General features: G+C 41.0%; 1 pseudogene; it reads left to right on the top strand.

Annotated features, from left to right (window-relative positions):
- Positions 1-748: 748 nt before the first annotated feature.
- LOC130848860 (serpin B4-like) lies at positions 749-13,826 on the top strand (annotated as a pseudogene).
- The last annotated feature ends 5,011 nt before the right edge of the window (positions 13,827-18,837 follow it).

The raw sequence follows: 18,837 nt of genomic DNA, 5'->3' as shown, positions 1-18,837 counted from the left end.
TGGGTAGAGATGCAGTCCCAAGTCAGGAACCTCCTTGGAATTATAATTTCCAGGTGGGAACAGAAGCCAGGAAGCACATGATCCAATGTGTATTAGAAGAGATGAGAAAGTGTATCAAAAAGTCAGTTAACTATGAGCAGGTTAAAGGAGTGACCCAAGAAGAAAAAGAAAATCCAGCCCTCTTTTACAGGCAGCTTGTGGAGGCTTTTAGAAAGTATACCAACATAGATCCCTCTACTTCCGAAGATTAGTCCCTGTTGGGACAACACATTATCAGCCAGTCGACCCCTGATATTAGGCATAAACTCCAAAAGTTACAATTAGGCCCACAACCCCCCATGCCCCAACTCCTAGACATGGCCTTTGGGGTATTTAATAATTGAGATGAAGCTGAGGAGGAAGAGAGAAGCCAATGTGAGAAAAGACAGGCAAGGCCTCATGCAAAACTGGTAGCCATTGCTGTCAGCCATGCCTTGCAACCTAAGGACAACCCAAGGGGGCCAAGAAGTCCAACTATCCATCTGGAGGTAAGACCAGCAAGGGGGAATGCTTCAAATGCAAGTCAACTAGCCACTGGGCCCGAGATTGCCAGAAAGAGCACCCCGGGCCATGCCCAGCCTGCAAATAAACAGGTCATTGGAAGAGGGACTGCCCTCAGTCCCGAAGGGGACGGGGGGCTCCTGCTCCCGAGATGGCCATGCTGGATGGCTGAGGCAGTCCAGGGATTCTGGCAGCTCCCCACAGTAAAATGTCTATCTCCATTGAGGAGCCCCGGGTGGTCCTTGACGTAGCAGGTAAGAAGATTGATTTTTTCAATTGATACGGGAGCTACTTACTCTTTCTTAATTTCTCACGCTGGACCTCTTTCCTCCAAAAGCTGTGCTGTGACTGGTGTCAATGGAAAGCCTCACATCCATTATTTTACTGGGCCTCTCACTTGTCAATTTGAGCAGTGGGTGATTTTGTATGCCTTTTTAGTTTGCCTGAGTGTCCAACCCCACTACCGGGAAGAGACCTTCTGAGCTCCCTTGGGGCCATACTCCAGTGAGGAGGCCCCAAGCAGCCCCTTCTCCTAACTCTGACTAAGACAGACCAGCCGGAAGAGCAAGATCCTATCCCCAGCCATATTCTAAAGGCAGTGGATCCTTCAGTTTGGGACAAAGGAATCCCTGGAAGGTCCATAAATGCCCAACCTGTAAGAATTAGCCTTAGGCCAGAAGCTGTCTACCCTAACAAGAGACAGTACCCCATAAAGCTGGAAGTGAAGAAGGGTTTACAACCCCTCGTAGATAAATTCTTAAGGCACGGCCTCTTGGTGCCCTGCCAGTCTCAGTGCAGTACTCCTACTCTGCCAGTTGTTAAGCCAAATGGGGAATATAAGATGGTACAGGACCTTAGAGCAGTAAAGAACACAGTGGTCCCTATACATCTCCTCCTGGCCAAGCCTTATAACATATTAGCCTAAATCCCTGAGGATGCTGAATGGTTTACTGTACTCAATCTCAAGGATGCCTTTTTTTGCATCCCAGCTTATCCCTCATCACAATATATGTTTGCCTTCAAGTGGACTAATGCCAATTCAGGCCAAAGGCAAGGATACACCCGGACAGTATTGCCTCAGGGGGGTTGGGACAGCCCGCACTTGTTCGCCCAGACCCTAGGAAAGGAACTGAGGGAAGTACACCTAAAAGAAGGTGCTAGTCTACAGTACGTGGATGATCTTTTAATATGTAGCCTACCATGCAGGCCTCAGACCAAAATACTATTGAAGTCCCTAATTTCCTTGGGGCCAGGGGTTACAGAGTCTCTCAGACAAAGGCACAAATCTCAAGTTAAATATCTGGGATGTATTATAAACCCTGGAAGTAGACAGTTATCTCCAGATAGAAAACAGGGTATATTAGGCCTGAGCGCCCCAAAGATGAAGAAACATCTCCATACCTTTTTGAGCATGGCAGGGTTCTGTAGAATTTAGATTCCAGGGTTCAGCCCAGATACGAAACCGTTAGTTTGGAATGGGGAACAGGAAAAGGCTTTTTTTTTTTTTAAGCTCTTTATTGGAATATAACTGCTTCACACTCTTGTATCAGTTTTTGAGGTATACCAAGGAAAAGGATTTTAATAATATCAAGCAGGTCCTTACCAGAGCCCCTGCTCTGGGTCTCCCCAATTTGGAAAAGCCATTCATCTTGCATGTGGCTGGGAAGCAGGAGACAGCTCTGGGGGTCCTTATAGAGAAGCTAGGGAAAGTTCCTCAGCCTATAGGGCACTTTTCCAAGCAACTAGACTCCGTGACCTGAGGTTGGCCTGGCTGCCTCCAGGTAGTGGCAGCCACTTTATTACTGGAAGAAGCTAACAAACTCACCTTTGGACAGCCTTTGGAAGTCCAGACCCCTTATCAAGTGCAAGGGATTCTAGAGATAAAAGGCCACCACTGGCCAACTGGAGGCTACCTTATTTAGTACTAGGCTTTGCTCCTTGACTGCCCAGAGCTAACCCTCAAAACTTGCCACACTCTTAACCCCACTACATTAATGCCTGCCAAAAGCCCAGAGCTAACGCATTCTTGCCTCAAAACCCTTGACCAGGTCTATGCCTGTAGGCCTGACCTAACAGACGAGGCCATAGAAAACCCTGGATGGAACACGTTGGGTTTGTAGCTGGAGAACATTTCCATAACAATAGAATCGGATGGCCAAGTTTTAAAACCTTGGGCAAGTTAGTCTATTGTGCCCCGCCAGGTTATATTTTCATATGCCAGGTAGGTAAAAAAAGCCATGGGCCACTAATTGCCTACACAATAATTCCATGCCCACACAGTGTATGCTGGGAACCTTGATTACCCCTTTCTCAATCCACACCTTAAACGAATCCAAGCACTGGGCTAGTTTATTAAAACTGTTCACTTGATTAACTCGAGATTTACCTGGTGGCATCCCAGATGGAGACGCCTATTTCTTTGGGTACACCTTGTTACTGTGTGGGGAGCAGCCGCCCACCAACATGTCCTTCAAAACTTGTCTCGTAGTCTTACTGTAGTCTTACTGGCATAGCTAACAGTACTGCTAACTCTCTTACTAATTTACAGAAGTCTCTAGATTCGTTGGCCAAGGTGGTACTTGACAACCAACTGGCCCTGGATTACCTGTTGGCAGAACAAGGAGGGGTATATGCAGTTGCCAACACTTCTTGTTGCACATACAGTAACACCTCTTCCCAGGTAGAAACCGACAATGAGAAAATTCAACAGCAAGCCACCTGGCTTCAGCAGACAGTTAACCACTAATCCTCATTGTTCAATATGGGTGGGGAAATTGAAAACTGGTTGTCTAACTTGTTCTCCTGGATCCCACAAGGTATTAAAAACTTTCTGACAAGAGTTTCCATTTTCTTATAGCCTCATTTCAGCCATACTGATCTATGTTATATTTTACCTAGTGCTCTGTTGTTTTCCATACTATTGCAGGTCTGCAACTAAGACCTTTCAGTCCAAGAAGGAGGCCTGGGACCAACAGGTTCACCCCTTCCATTTTAGAAACAGAGAAATATACTAAAATTTTAAGCCTGAGATTAACAAAAACATGCTGACCTTGTATAACCAGATTCTTAGCCTTGCTTGAGCCTCTGATTATAATAGTCTTTTACTAGTCTTTAGCCCCTATGTCTCTAATCTAATTATTTAGTTTGTTTTCTCTAGGGACAATGGTGCTACAGGGACTCCAGCCACTCCCTACAGCAGATCCCGCTAAAATAACAACGGAAGTCACCCTGGGGCCCCTTAATGACACAGGGAGAGAGCTCCGTGACCCCAACTAGTTAGGGTCTACAAGCCCCTTGCCAGCCTGAAGAAGCTACAGAAAACAGACCTTCGCCCTTCATCTTCCCAATAAAGATTTCTTGGGGTCTATGTCTCTCAGGGGAGATTTGAGGCAGGAGATAGATGGGCCTCCCCAGGGTGAGCAATTGGAATTTATCTTCTGTGTACAGAAACTCCAGAATATCAATAGCAGGACAATCAAAAGAGGAGGCTGGGCCCTGTGCAGGTAAAACATAAGACCACCTATTTCTCATTCTCGAAGTCAAGGAGACCTTCCTGACTAGAAAGTTCTTTGGTGGTCAAAGGGGGAGTGATGCCAAACTACCAATAAGCCTCTTCACTGGAATCCATCTGGGCTGAGAGCTGCATGTGCACATGGGAGGAGCCTGAGTTAAACTAAATACGGACTCAGAGCCAGGCAAATCGGAATGATTGACCAAAGGAAACCAGGAAGAAATGTGCGTTGTAAGTGATTTAAACTACCACAAGGGCATGGCTATCAAGTCCACCTGTGTGTCTAGCCACATGTACTGTACCCTTTTCCTCCTAATAAATACTTGACTTGTTTCACTACAAAGCCGCAGGGCCAAGGCCTTGTCACTGACCGCTGGTCTAGTGGCTAGGATTCAGTGCTCTCACTGCTGTGACCCAACCTCCATCTCTGGCTGGGAAGTGTAACCCTGCTTCAAGCCTCTCCATGCCAAGCCACACAAGATCATACTGTCGGGGTGTGGTGGGGTGTATGTAAACATAAAAAAAGTCCTAGAAGCATGTAGAAAAACAGCATGTTTACACTGGGAATGGGAGAGGTTTTTCTAATGTTTCCTCAGTTTTTTCAAAAGAAGACTGTGTTTTCAAGAGTTATTTTCATACTTGAAAAATAAAGGATTTGTTGTTTAAAAGACATTGCTAAAAGCCATTGCCCCAGTTTGCCTTGGCTCTCTTTGCCTGGGCTGTGCAAGCGTGCTTTTTAGAGGGTCATCTGTCCTCCCCTTAAACCGTGTGGCATGTGTGCTGGTGGGTGTTCTGCAATCACACTCCAGGGGCTGGTATTAGAGCTGTAAGGGCCAAGGACTGATAACAACAAAAAAAAATCTCAACCTCCCAAGACATCTTTGTTTTCACTAGGGAGTGAGTGCTGCTTAAATTAAATATGAGCCTTGAGTACGTAATGCAACTATAGGGGCGTTATCTGTGCCTGTCCCAACCCATCACCAAAGATGGCTACGTCTTATGCATGGCCATCCTCCAGAATAGGTAAGGTACCTGCATCAGAACAGGACTGGTCCCCTTACCCTTACTTTCCTATTAGAATTGGTAGGGATGGGATCCATAATCTCATCAGGTTCTCCAGGTGATTCTATGAACACCACACTGTGGCTTTCTACCTCTCTTTGTTGGAATTGATTTCTCTTCCGCACACTCTGCTAGCTCTCCACATTCTTGTTTGCTGAAACCTTATCTTCAACGTGCTTGGACTCCCCACAGTGCCTGGCACATAGTGGGGGTCCTTCCTACTCTATCATAACTGATACAGGGAAAAGGACACGAAGCCACATCTTTTACCTTACAAAAGTTAGGTACTCTTGCAACTATATGTTAATTCTTATTCTTAGAACAAAGAATAAATTAAATATTGAATGTTTCTTTTTATTGTTTGGCTTTTGCTGAGCAAAGGGGAAGAGGCAAGAGCTTTGGGCCAGGAGCTAAAGAGCTGTCCTTGTGGAAAGCACTGCCACAAGTGCCTGGAAAGGGTTTCAGAGCAAAACGTTACACATTTTTGCCTATTAGTGACTCACTAACAAACTAAAATTGGTTTTATTCATCCCATTTTGGGGCAAATGCAGAACTGTGGGCTTGCTCTGTGACTAGATAGTTTGAGGGATATCAGGAAACCAGGTCTATGAGAGACTTGCAAAATGGAAAGCAGAAAGTCACCTGGGATCTTACCAAGTTTAAATCATACTTATTTACTTATATTGCCTCATCTTGTTCTGAGGAGTAAATCCTTCAATGCGTCACTTAAAAACATTATAAAACAAATCATTTTAATTGAGGAAAGCAGATAATAAGAATGTAAAAGGAAGGTGACATCAAGAGAGAAGCTAGAACACTAAGCAGATGGCATGAAACCCTATTCACCTTCTTGGAATGAGCTAAAGACTTGGAACCAAAGCCAAGAGGAAAAATATTTACTATATGATGAGGAAAGCACAACTGTGCTAATCCAGAGACCAGAATCAAATTAAATTAATTTAATTAAATTAAATTAAATGCAGAGACATTCTCAAGGTGTCTTATAGACAGGGCATCATAAAAGGTTTCAACTCATATTACAGTAATTTTGGTACATTGTTCATTCAACAACATTTTTTATTTTTTTATTTTTAATTATTTAATTTAATTATTTTACTTTATTTTATTTTATTTATTTAGGCTGTGCTGGGTCTTAGTTGCAGCATGCAGGATCTTTTTTTTTTTTAACTTTTTATTTTTTTATTTTTTACAAAAAATTGCATATATTTAGAGTGTACAGTTTGGTATCCCAATCTCCCAGTTCATCCCCCCCCCCCAACCCACCCCGCTTTCCCCACTTGGTGTCCATATGTTTGTTCTCTACATCTGTGTCTCTATTTCTGCCTTGCAAACCGGTTGATTTGTACCATTTTTCTATAGTCCACATATACGTGTTAATATACGATATTTGTTTTTCTCTTTCTGACTCACTTCACTCTGTATGACAGTCTCTAGGTCCATCCACATCTCTACAAATGTCCCAGTTTCATTGCTTTTTACAGCTGAGTAATATTCCATTGTATATATGTGCCACATCTTCTTTATCCATTCATCTGTTGATGGACATTTAGGTTGCTTCCATGTCCTGGCTATTGTAAATAGTGCTGCCATGAACATTGGAGTGCATGTGTCTTTTTGAATTATGGTGCTCTCTGGGTATACGCCCAGCAGTGGGATTGCTGGGTCATATGGTAGTTCTATTTTCAGTTTTTCAAGGAACCTCCATACTGTTCTCTATAGTGGCTGTATCAACTTACATTCCCACCAACAGTGCAAGAGTGTTCCCTTCTCTCCACACCCTCTCCAGCATTTACTGTTTGTAGATTTTCTGATGATGCCCATTCTAACCAGTGTGAGGTGATACCTCATTGTAATTTTGATGTGCATTTCTCTCATAATTAGTGATGTTGAGCAGCTTTTCATGTGCCTCTTGGCCATCCTTATGTCTTCTTTGGAGAAATGCCTGTTTAGGTCTTCTGCCCATTTTTTGATTGGGTTTCAACAACATTTTTTAAGTTAACATTTTAACTATGTGCCAGGCAGTGTTCTTTGTACTAGGAATATGTAGTGAACAAAAATAAGGTCTCCAAATTCATGGAGCTTACATTATAGTGGGATGAGGCAGAAAATAAACCAGCTAATTTCAAAAAACAATACGTTTTATGAAAATAGTTAAAGGATATGATAGGATTAAAAGGGATGAAATCAGAGAAGGGGGACCTCGGATACAGTTGTCAAAGAAGTCCTCTTTGAGAAGGTATGCAGACCGAGCCCAGGCCAATAAGAAGAAGTGAACTATTCAAAGATCTGATTTTTCATCACTGGAGGGAAAGTCGATTTATTTCTTAAAGAAATCTTTGTAGATCCTGCTTTGGAGAATCTTTCAAATACATATTCTGATATAAACCCACTAACATCACTGAGCCTTAGTTCTCCAATGCCAAGAGCTATGCATTATTCATCGTTGGGTCTCCAACATTATTCACTGTGCTTGGCTTATAGAAGTGTTTCAGTAAACGCTGAATTGAATGAATGAGTGGATAAATGCATGTAAAGCAACCTAGAATACACTATGCTTGCTCAATAACCCCCCTATTAACATGCTTGAAGACAAAACTAAATACATGAGTTAAATGTAAAGTGCACTTATGGACTTGTAAGGACTGGAGAAGGAATAATTTAGCCTAGTTCCTTATCTAACAGGATTCCTGATGCTTTAGTTAGAAATTGGTTCTTTACAATTAAATTTATGTAACTATTATTGGTCTCCTTATTTTAATATGTGATTTATTTTCAATAGAAAAATAAAAATTCAAACTATGTTTTTCTGTTTATCTCTTGCTGTTAACAAACCACCACAAAATTTAGTGGCTTCAAGCAATAGCACCATTTTATTATATCTCATACTTTTGTAGGTTGGGAATTTGGACTGTCCTTGGCCGAGTAATCAATAGAAGTCCCAAGTAACTTCAAGTGGGGTCATTTGGTGCTATTTAACTGGAGGTTAGGGTGGTTGAAATTGCAAAAGAACTTCACTCACCTGGTGCTTAGGATGGGAAGTCTGGAAGCCTGGGCTCAGCTGGACCCGGCTTACTCTCCACATTTTCTCAAGTCCTTTCCATGCAATACCTCAAGCAGGGTACTAAGACTTTATAAGTGGTGGCTGGCTGCCCCAAGAGTGGGGGTTCCAAAAGATCAAGATGAAGACTGTAAGCCTTCTCCTGATCTATCTTTGGGAGTCACACAGTATCAGTTCTTTGGCACTAGATTGGTGACCAATGAGTCACAGGACCCGCCCAGATACAAAAGAGGGAACAATACAAAGGCATGAATACCAGGAGGTTTGGTTCACTGGAGACCATAGTGGGTGGAATTGTGTCCTCTGGAAAAGATTTGTCCAAGTCCTAGCCCCCAGCACCTGTAAATGTGACTTTTTGAAAATAGAGTCTTTGCATATGTAATAAAGTTAAGAATCTCGCGATATCATCCTCGAAAGGAGAGGGAGATTTAACGCAAGGGGGAAAGGAGATGTGAAGACAGAGGCAGACATTGGAGCGAATCAGCCACAAGCTAAGGGATGTCAAGTATTACTGGAAACAACCAGAAGGGAGGAGAGACATATGAAATGGTCTCCCTCTGTTACCAATTCCAAGATCACTCTGCTCGCCGCACAGCAGACCAATAAATCGGAGACGAGGTACTGAGGCAAGGAATACAACTTTATTTGGAAAGCCAGAAAACCGAGAAGATGGCAGACTCGTGTCTGTCAAAAAACCATCTTGCCTGAGTTAGAATTCAGGATTCTTTTATACTAAAAAGGGGAGGGGGTGTTGTTGGTTATTGCAGACTTCCTGGTACCAGAATCCTTTGTTCTTGCAGCTGTCCATGTAGGTCAGGTCACGATGTTCCTGTAAACCTCCAACAAGGCAAATGTTATTCTTTGTTCTGCAACTTTAGTGAGTGGGAAAGTGTTATACTTTTAAAGATCAGAGGTTCAAGAATGGGCTATCCTGTATATTTCAGGCTATAAAGCAACATTCTAAACTTATAGCAAAAGGAATAGAATACAAAGGTTAATGTAAAACAAACAGATCTAACATGGAGCCTGATTTAGCTCTTCCCTGTAACACCTCAGAGCCTTCAAATGGAACCAACCCTGCCAACACCTTGATTTTTGACTTCTGATCTCCAGTACTGTGAGAGAATAAATTTCTGTTGCTTCAATCCACCCAGTTTGTGGTCATTTGTGACAGTAGCTCTAGGAACCTAATCAATGGGCAATCTTTGGAGACTAGCTACTACAAAGTTTAAAAATTCTTCAGTGTCTTACTGTATACAGATTTTTAAAATCATGTACATCGTAGTGCTATTGATAACAGTTCTCTACTCTTAGCTGTGCCTCTTTGTTATAGAAGGCAGTACAGGGAAAACCGTAATTATAAATGTTGTCATGATGGCCATACTTAGCAGATACTAAAAAAGAAAATGGTGATTGTGGAAAGCACTACTAAAAAGTTTATGTGGGACTTTCCCGGTGGTCCAGTGGTTAAGACTCGGTGCTTCCACTATGGGGGGCACAGATTCAATCCCTGCTCGGAGGAGTTCTGCATGCCATGCAATGTGGCCAAAAAAAAAAAAATTATGTACACTGTGAAAATATCTTTAGTGAATATGTACTATTTCAAAGTTTAAAAAGAATATCATTTAAAAATATCAGCAAAAATTCTACAGTTCAATAATTCATGGAAAAGAAAAGCTTGAGATGAAAAATATGGATCAAAAAATTAAGAGCATAATGGTCTTTAGTTTGAAAATACTAGCACATAACTCAGTGAAGCAAGCATCCAATTTGCATTTGAACTATTTCATAAGTTCAAAAAGTCAAAAGAAGACAATGTTTTCTTTTTCCCTGTCAGTATCTCATCAGCTTCAGGCCTACTCTCTGTTGAGGCCTGAGAAAACGCTGCATTCAAAATTAAGGTCCTTTACTTTAATGAACACAAAATTAAGAGCTACAGTATATCATGCTGAGAAGTCAGGAAATGTGTATCTCCAATTTCAAAAGCTTCTGACTAAATTAAAGAAACCCACTGATATATATTGAATTGAACATCAGCCAACAGACTCTATGGAGAAATGATGTATCAATTTCTTCAGGAGGACTTGAATAATATTAAGAAATTTTACCTAGTCAGTGTGAAATATGCTAATTTTGTACATGCTGTAGAAGAAAGTAAAAAGATTAACTCCGGGGTCGAAAGCCAAATGAATGGAAAAAAAAAAATCAAGGATCCATTTCCCAAGGGCTCTCTCGGCAGCTCTGCCATCCTGGCTCTGGTGGACACAGCCTGTTTCAAAGGGTAGTGGGACCAGCACCTTGATAAAGAAAATACTGAAGAGGGAGAATCTTGGCTGAACAAGGATGTGAGCAAATCCATGCAGTTGATGAAACAAAGCAAGTCCTTTCATTTCACCTTCCTGAAGGATGTGCAAGCCAAGATCCCGGAAACACCATACAAAGCAAGCCTGATTCTGCTGATCCCAGCATGACTGATCGTGCTGATCCAAGCATGACTTTGCTGCCGCCGAATGAGGTAAATGGTCTGCAGGAGCTTGAAGATAAGCTCACCACTGAGAAATTAAGAGCCTGGGCAAGCTCACAGAACATGAACAAGAGGGATGTGGATCTGGGGGCTTCCCTGGTGGTACAGTGGTTAAGAATCCACCTGCCAATGCAGGGGACACAAGTTCAATCCCTGATCCAGGAAGATACCATATGCCATGGGGCAACTAAGCCCGTGTGCCACAACTACTGAGACTGCACTCTAGAGCCTGTGAGCCACAACTATTGAGCCCATGTGCCACAACTACTGAAGCCTGCGTGCCTAGAGCCCATGCTCCACAACAAAGAGAAGCCGCGCACCTCAACGAATAGTAGCCCCACTCTCCACAACTAGAGAAGGTCCCCGTGCACCAACAAAGACCCAACACAGCCAATCAATCAATCAATCAATCAATTTATTTGTTAAAAAAAAATAAAAGAGTGATGTGGATTTGCATTTCCCTTAGTTCAAAATGGTGTCTTAAATCCTGCACAAGTTCTGTGTGGAGGTGACCGAGGAGGGCATGGAGGCTGCAGCTGCCACTAGCGTGGAAACTGTCCCAGCATCATTACCAATTTATGAGCATTTCTATTGTGATCACCCTTGCTCTTTATCAAGCACAATGAAACCAACAGCATCATCTTCTTTGGCAGAGCTTCTTCCTCTTAGATGCTATTAGTCTGTCACTGCTTTTGGGAAAAGTTCACAGAGTTGTTCCAGTAAATTGATGGCTAGAAATAATAGGTTCTCCTTGATTCATTTTCCTTTCCAATATCATAGTCATCACTAAGAATTTAATAGTTGAAATAAAACGTCTGTCAATCTCTCTCCACACACATGAGAAACCTACTTTTTGTCCCATTAAATTCCCTTTGGACAAAATGTTCAACTTTAAGATAAGGTAAAGGGATATTTCAATACTGTTATCTTCTAAATTTGAAACATCATTCTGTTTGTGACCTGTTTTAAATAAACCAAACCAAATTACATTTGCTCTCCAAACTGATTAACTTGGACATCTATATTTCTTTGAATTTAGATGATATCTGAGACCCTTACATGCCTATTTTTTATTTTATAAAGTAAATGATCAGTAAAGCAATGACTTACTCCAATTAAAACAAACAAAAAAAGAAAATACTAGTACAACCTATACCTTGTATTATCATTGCATTGTTAACATCTTATATTTATCACTTTTAGACATCATTTTATACTGTAATTACCTATTTTGTCTTTTGTATTACAAGCTTCTTGCAGACTGTATCCTTATTTCACATCTTTTATCTGTTTGCACTTTCCCTTTGCCTTCCATAATTTTCTCCCAGGTTTTCATGACCAACTTTTTTTTTTTTTAGATTCCATGGTGTGGTGAAAGACATTTAATTAATTAATTAATTAATTATTTTATTTTTGCTTGCGTTGGGTTTTCGTTGCTGCTCACGGGCTTTCTCTAGTTGCCGAGAGCAGGGGCTAACCTTTGTTGCAGTGCACAGGTTTCTCATTGTGATGGCTTCTCTTATTGTGGAGCACGGGCTTTAGGCGTTCAGGCTTCAGTAGTTGTGGCATGCAGGCTCAGTAGTTGTGGCTTGCAGGGTCTAGAGCACAGGCTCAGCAGTTGTGGCGCACAGGCTTAGTTGCTCCGCGACATGTCTGCATGTGGGATCTTCCTGGACCAGGGCTCAAACCCATGTCCCCTGCATTGGCAAGCGGATTCTTAACCACTGTGCCACCAGGGAAGCCCTTATGACCAACTTCTTATTCAGATCTGAGATCTGAATATACCTTCACCTTTTGATGTCTTTAGCTTTATTATTTTTTTTTTTTTACTTATCTTGGATTTTCTTATCTATCACCTTTCAAACATCATTTTTACAGATTAATATCTTTTAATCATATATACAAATACAAAAAGCCTTGCAAAATTGGTCCCATATCCTGTTCAGCCTCATATTCTCTATTGATAGTATATCTCAGCCAGTAAATTAGACAAAATGTTGTGCTTGAAATCAGGGTAGTCTTAAATCATCTTTTGTTAGATACTTCTCTTTATTTGCTGAGAACTCCTTGGATCTCTTTTCAAGATTCTTTTCATACGGATTGGTCATACTGACCATTATATGGTCTTCTATCATAGAATGCACCAGGGACTCAGAGGATCCTGGAATCATTTATGCACCAAATGAATAACCAAATAATCTGTTTTTGAACATCTTTAGTGATGAGGAACTTAATACTGCCCAAGACAGCCCCCTCCATTTCTAAACACATTACTATTAGATACACCTAAACCTGCTTTTTTTGGACCTCTGTCCACTATCCTCTGAGGCTATTTGGGTTTAGAATCCTCTACATGACAATCTCTCATATATTGAAGGCTGTCATAATGTCTCCCTTGTCTTTGCTCTCCAGGATAGACGTCTCCAGTCCTTTCAACAATCCTTTAAGAGATAATTTTAATATATCTCAGCTGTTCTCTTCCAAAGACAGTCCTGTTAGTCAATGTTCTTTTAAAATGGGATACACAGAACTGAACAAAATGTTCTGGGTGTGCAGAGTGCAGTTTGAAGCATTGCCTCTCTTATTTTGCCCACTGCAATGCTATTAATATACACCCTACTAGCTTCTTTCAGCCACATTAAATTGTTGACTCATAGTAAGATTGTAAACAATGAAAATCCCAAGACTTCTCTATCCTCTAGTTATCTAATACAAGACATTGCATGTATTAATTTAACCTTATCTTGATCCACAGAGGATTTGATGGAACCAATAGTCTCATTTTAAATATTGCTAAATTTTAACTTTTGAGATCATTTTAGTCCCATCTCTGTTGTTCAGTACATCTACAATTGTCAAACAGAACAGAAGGTTCTAAAAAGGCTGTAATACAAAGCAGAACATTCCAGGTGCCCAATGACTTTTTGAGTCCAGATAGGTTTTAAGAATTCAGAAGATAGTGGGACTGTTTATTGGTGAGGTCGCAGATTAGTGCTAGGAAGTAATGATTCATCTTCCCTTTGCTTAGAGTTTTCCCGTTTTATGATTCTTCCCAGGCCCGGATTATTACTACAGTCACCGTGCTGTGCATTACATCCCCAGATCACTGATTCTGAGAAGCATGGAATCATCAAGGAAAGGGATGTCATCAATAAAAACAACAAAAGGAGTGTAGAGCTGTGGTACACAAAAAGAAACCTGCTTTCAGGAAAGCAAGACAGCAGTAAGAGTCTTAGGTCTTAGTGTCTCTATCTGTTAAAAGCTTTTATTAACTTCAGGAGGGTTTTTTTTTCCCCCAGTTATGCTGAGTTTTCTAGATAGATTTTTTTTTCTTTCTATGCAACATTTGTATCCCTGAAGACTTATGTCTTTCACTGTCTAGGACTTACAGAATAACGTTGAATAAAAGCAGTGATATTGTTGAACAGGAGCATATTCGTCTGGTTGCTGACTTTAGTGGGAATGTAACTATTTCACTATCAAGAATAGTGTTTGCGGCTGGTTTTTTGTAGATACTCATTATCCAGTTAAGGAAAATTGCTTCTCTTCTTAGGTTAACAGGATTTAAAAAAAAAAATGAAGAATAGGCATTTTTAGCATCTACTGAGATTCAGACAACATACTAACCCTTATTATTTTGTACACGAACAGGATATACAGAGATGAAAGACAAAGTTTCTGCCCTCAGGAGCCTAGTCTTATAGGTGAAAAAGACAGATAATAAAAATGACTATACAGAGGGATAGAAATAGATAAATGCAGCTATAGACAAAATATGTTCATTCTAAAAACATTTTGGAAGTGAGAGGAAAAATAATAAATAAATGTTTGCACAAAGTACAAAGGTAGCTAAGAAGATGGAAAATGATTATTCATGGTGAGTGGGGGAGGGAGGAGAGAATAGCAAAGGAAAGCTTCCAATAAGAGATAACATCTAGGGGATGGAGAAAAGAGGTCAGAGGAGAACATGAGCTAAAACCTGGGTGTGTCTGGAAGCTTTGTGTATTTGGAAAACTCTGACTAGTTCATTATGGATAGAATGTAAAATGCTTTGGCAATGAGAGATTAAAAGGCTGGAAGGTAGGCAGAGCCTACGTTATGAAGAGTTCTACATAGCATGATGAGGAGCAAGATTTTATCGTATAATAGGAAGTCAGAGAAGAGTTTTAAGTAGCAACGAGAGATGCAATGAGGATTGCATCTTATAACAATGCCTTTGACAGTAGCAGGTGGATTGGAGTGGGCAGAACTGATGGTAGAAAGATCAGTTAAGATATTAAGTCCATATGAGAGAAGAAAAAAGATGAAAGCCCAAACGAAGGCGGTGGAAATGAGAATTGAGAAGAGAGAACAAGTTTCAGGCATATCTGGGAGGTAGAATTGATGGTGACTGATAAGATGCTGGGGGATGGGTGGAGAGAGAGAAGCAGGTATGTCTAGGTTTATTGCTAGATTTCAGTTGGATGCCTGGGTGGATGGTTACAACATCATCTTAAGAAGGGAAGAGAGGAGAGAAAACAGGTTTGGCAAAGTATTTGGTCCCAGACTGTTATTTGAGATTTTTGTATGAAGCCTGGATGTAAATATCCTATAGCAGTTGCATATTATAAATCTGGGGCTTAGTTGAAGTGCTTTTTTTTTTTAGATGATTCCAATATTGTGTATATCACAAAATGATCACAAGTCTACTTAATATCTGTCACCATATATAATTACAAATTTTTCTTGTGATGAGAATTTTAAAATCTACTCTCCTAGCAACTTTCAAATATGCAATACAGTGTTATTAACTATAGTCACCACGCTGTTCATTACACCCCCATGACTTATTCATTTTACAGCTAGAAGTTTATACCTTTTGACCATCTTTTCATTTATCAGTTGAAATGTCTTGCTAGAGGTGTGAGTGATCATTGAAATTGTTGATTGGGACTTCCCTGGTGGTCCAGTGGTTGACTCTGTGCTTCAAATGCTGGGGGCATGGGTTCAGTCCCTGGTTGGGGAACTAAGATCCCACATGTCATAGGATATGGCCAAAAAAAAAAATTGTTGATAAACCAGGGAGAAGAGCTGTGTGACACAATATAGTAGACACTAGCCACATGAGGCTATTTAATTTTTTTCTAACAGCTCCAACAAAACATTCACATACCATCCACCCACTTAAAGTGTACCGTTCAGTGGCTTTTAGGATATTCAGAACTGTCCAATCCTTACTAGTCAATTTTAGAACATTTCATCACCCCCAAAAGAAACGCTGTACCTTTTATTAGTCACTCATTTTCCCTCAACTCTTAAAATTACAAAAAAAAAAAAAAAACCCTGTTTTTTGGATGATGTGGCCCCTTGCCTGCCTCCCCAACCTCACTTTTTAACACTCTTCTCTTTGTTCACCTTACTTCCGCCTACTTTCTTTTTTTTTTAATTTAATTTATTCATTTATTATTTTGGGGAGGGTACACCAAGTCCAATCATCTGTTTCCATACACACAACCCTGCATTCCCCCCTCCCTCAACCCCCCCCCACCCTCCCTGTCCCAGTCCTCCAAGGCATCCTCCATCCTTGAGTTGAACTCCCTTTGTTATACAACAACTTCCCACTGGCTATCTGTTTTACAGTTTGTAGTATATTTGTGTCTGTGCTACTCTCTCGCTTCATCTCAGCTTCCCCTTCACCCCCAGCCCCCTCCCAGACCTCGAGTTCTCCATCCATTCTCTGCATCTGCGTCCTTGTTCTTGTCACCTACTCTGACTTTCTTTCTGGCTTTTGTTTTTTGTTTTTTTTTCCTTTGTCTTCTCAGAGACAATGTGCTTATTATTCCCACTAGTAATCCCAGCTCTCGATATGGTTGACCTCTTTTCATCCAGTTTTCAGCTCAGACATCACCTCCCCAGAGAAGACACCCCCCCCTTTATCTACAGGATATATTCTTCCTGCCCTCTCTCCTTGCCCCAGCTGCTTCCCAGCTTGTCTTCCTACTTGATTTCCTTTCTAGCATTTTCCACAATGTAAAACAACTTTACTTATGTGTATTGCTTCACAAGAACATTAGCTCAACAAAGAAACACTTACGTTCACTGTTGAATGTTCAGGACCTACAGCTGTGCCTAATATAGAGCAGGTGCTCAAAAAAAATTTGTTGAATAAATGAATGATGGAAAAAATGGAGGCCAAGGTTGACAAAACATGGTGTTTTGGGGGAACTTTAAATGGTTGAGCATGGCTGGAGTACAGGTTAGTGATTAGAGGGCATCCTGGAGAAGGAAAAAAGCTATAACATCAAGAGGTTCATATGTCGTTATAATGAACTTGCATTTTATCCTAAAGCAATAGGAAGTCCTAAAAGATTTTGAGGAAGTGAGTGGCATTACTAGATTTGTGGGTTTTTTTTTTCTTTGATTTCACATCTTTGTTTTTAAGCTCTTTATTGGAGTATAATTGCTTTACACTATTGTGCCAGTTTCTGCTGTACAACAAAGTGAATCAGCTGTATTTATACATATATCCCCATATCCCCTCCCTGCCGTGACTCCTTCCCACCTTACCTGTCCCAGCCCTCTAAGTCATCACCTATCAGCAAGTCGATCTCCCTCTGATATGCAGCAGCTTCCCACTAGCTATGTTTTACATTTGGTAGTGTATATATGTCAATGCTACTCTCTCACTTCGTCCCAGCTTCCCCTTTGTCCCCCCCACCGCCACGTGTCCTCAAGTCCATTCTCTGCATCTGCATCTTTATTCTTTTCCTGTCACTGGGTTCAACTAGATTTGTTGTTTTTTTAAAAATTAATTAATTAATTAATTTACTTTACTGGCTGTGTTGGGTCTTTTTTGCTGTGAGCGGGCTTTCTTTTAGTTGTGGTGAGTGGGGGCTACTCTTCATTGTCGTGCGCGGGCTCCTTACTGCTGTGGCTTCTCTTGTTGCAGAACACGGGCTCTAGGTGCGTGGGCTTCAGTAGTTGCAGCACATGGGCTCAACAGTTGTGGCTCACGGGCTCTAAAGCGCAGGCTCAATAGTTGTGGCACACGGGCTTAGTTGCTCCTTGCCACGTGGTATCTTCCTGGGGCAGGGATTGAACCCGTGTCCCCTGCATTGGCAGGCAGATTCTTAACCACTGCACCACCTAGGAATCCCCTAGATTTGTTTTTTAAAAAAATCTTCCTGCAGCCAATTAGAGATGGATTGGAGAGAAGTAACAGTGCAGGAAGGAAGATTAGACCGGAAGACACTGCAGTGATTCAAGGAAGAAATTAAGGGGTGTGAGTGTGTAAGTTAATGTAGAAGCAATGAGAGTGGAGACAGAATGCAGACTTCCAAATATGTCACTTGGATAAATCAAATTTTTATATAGGAGCCTATAGAAAATACCTTCAAAGTTATTCTCACATTGCACTTAGATTTTTTTTTTTTAAACTATGTTTAGTCCACTGTTTATAGATAGATAGAGAACTCTGTTCTTGGAAGTACTTTCCAAACATGGCCAATTATTAGGATCACCTTGGGGATTTGTAGAATAATTTAAGGAGGTATAGGCAAGAATGAAGAGTTTTCTTAGACATAATTCAGAGATACTTGTGAGACATCAAAGTAGGCTTTTGGGTATAGAAATTTAGAGTTTGAGAGTTCTAAGCTAGATACAGATTTTGGAATTCTGGGTAAAAGGCCCTTAAGTGAAGCCATATTTGACTAGATCATCTAGAGAGAACCTAGGACAGAATTACGGTGAATACTGACATTCAAGGAAAGGGAGACAAAGAGAAACCAAGAAAGGAAACTGAGTAGGAGTGGCTAGTAGGGGGAAGAAGCCTAGGACAGTGAGAAAAGAGTTGTGAGAGGGAGAGGGGCCAATGGTGTCAAAGCCACAAAGACCTCTTCCTGCAGCTGCCTTGTGAAAACAGTACTCCATCATTGTCTCTAGTGAGTGCTACACTTAAATGACTACTGAAGTCCCTGGAGTAGCTGTCTTAAAATACACAGAATTTTAAGACAAAACCGCTTGGCTGAAGCCTGTGTATTCATATTTTTTGAAAAGCTTCCCAGGTGATTCTGACATGCAGTGAGTTTGGGAATGATTAATTTAAACCACTTGCTTAATCTAATAACAGAGGAATTTATTTAA

Source organism: Hippopotamus amphibius, chromosome 3 (genome assembly GCF_030028045.1).
Source record: "Hippopotamus amphibius kiboko isolate mHipAmp2 chromosome 3, mHipAmp2.hap2, whole genome shotgun sequence".
Classification (NCBI taxonomy): domain Eukaryota; kingdom Metazoa; phylum Chordata; class Mammalia; order Artiodactyla; family Hippopotamidae; genus Hippopotamus; species Hippopotamus amphibius.
This window is presented reverse-complemented; position numbering and strand designations above follow the sequence as displayed.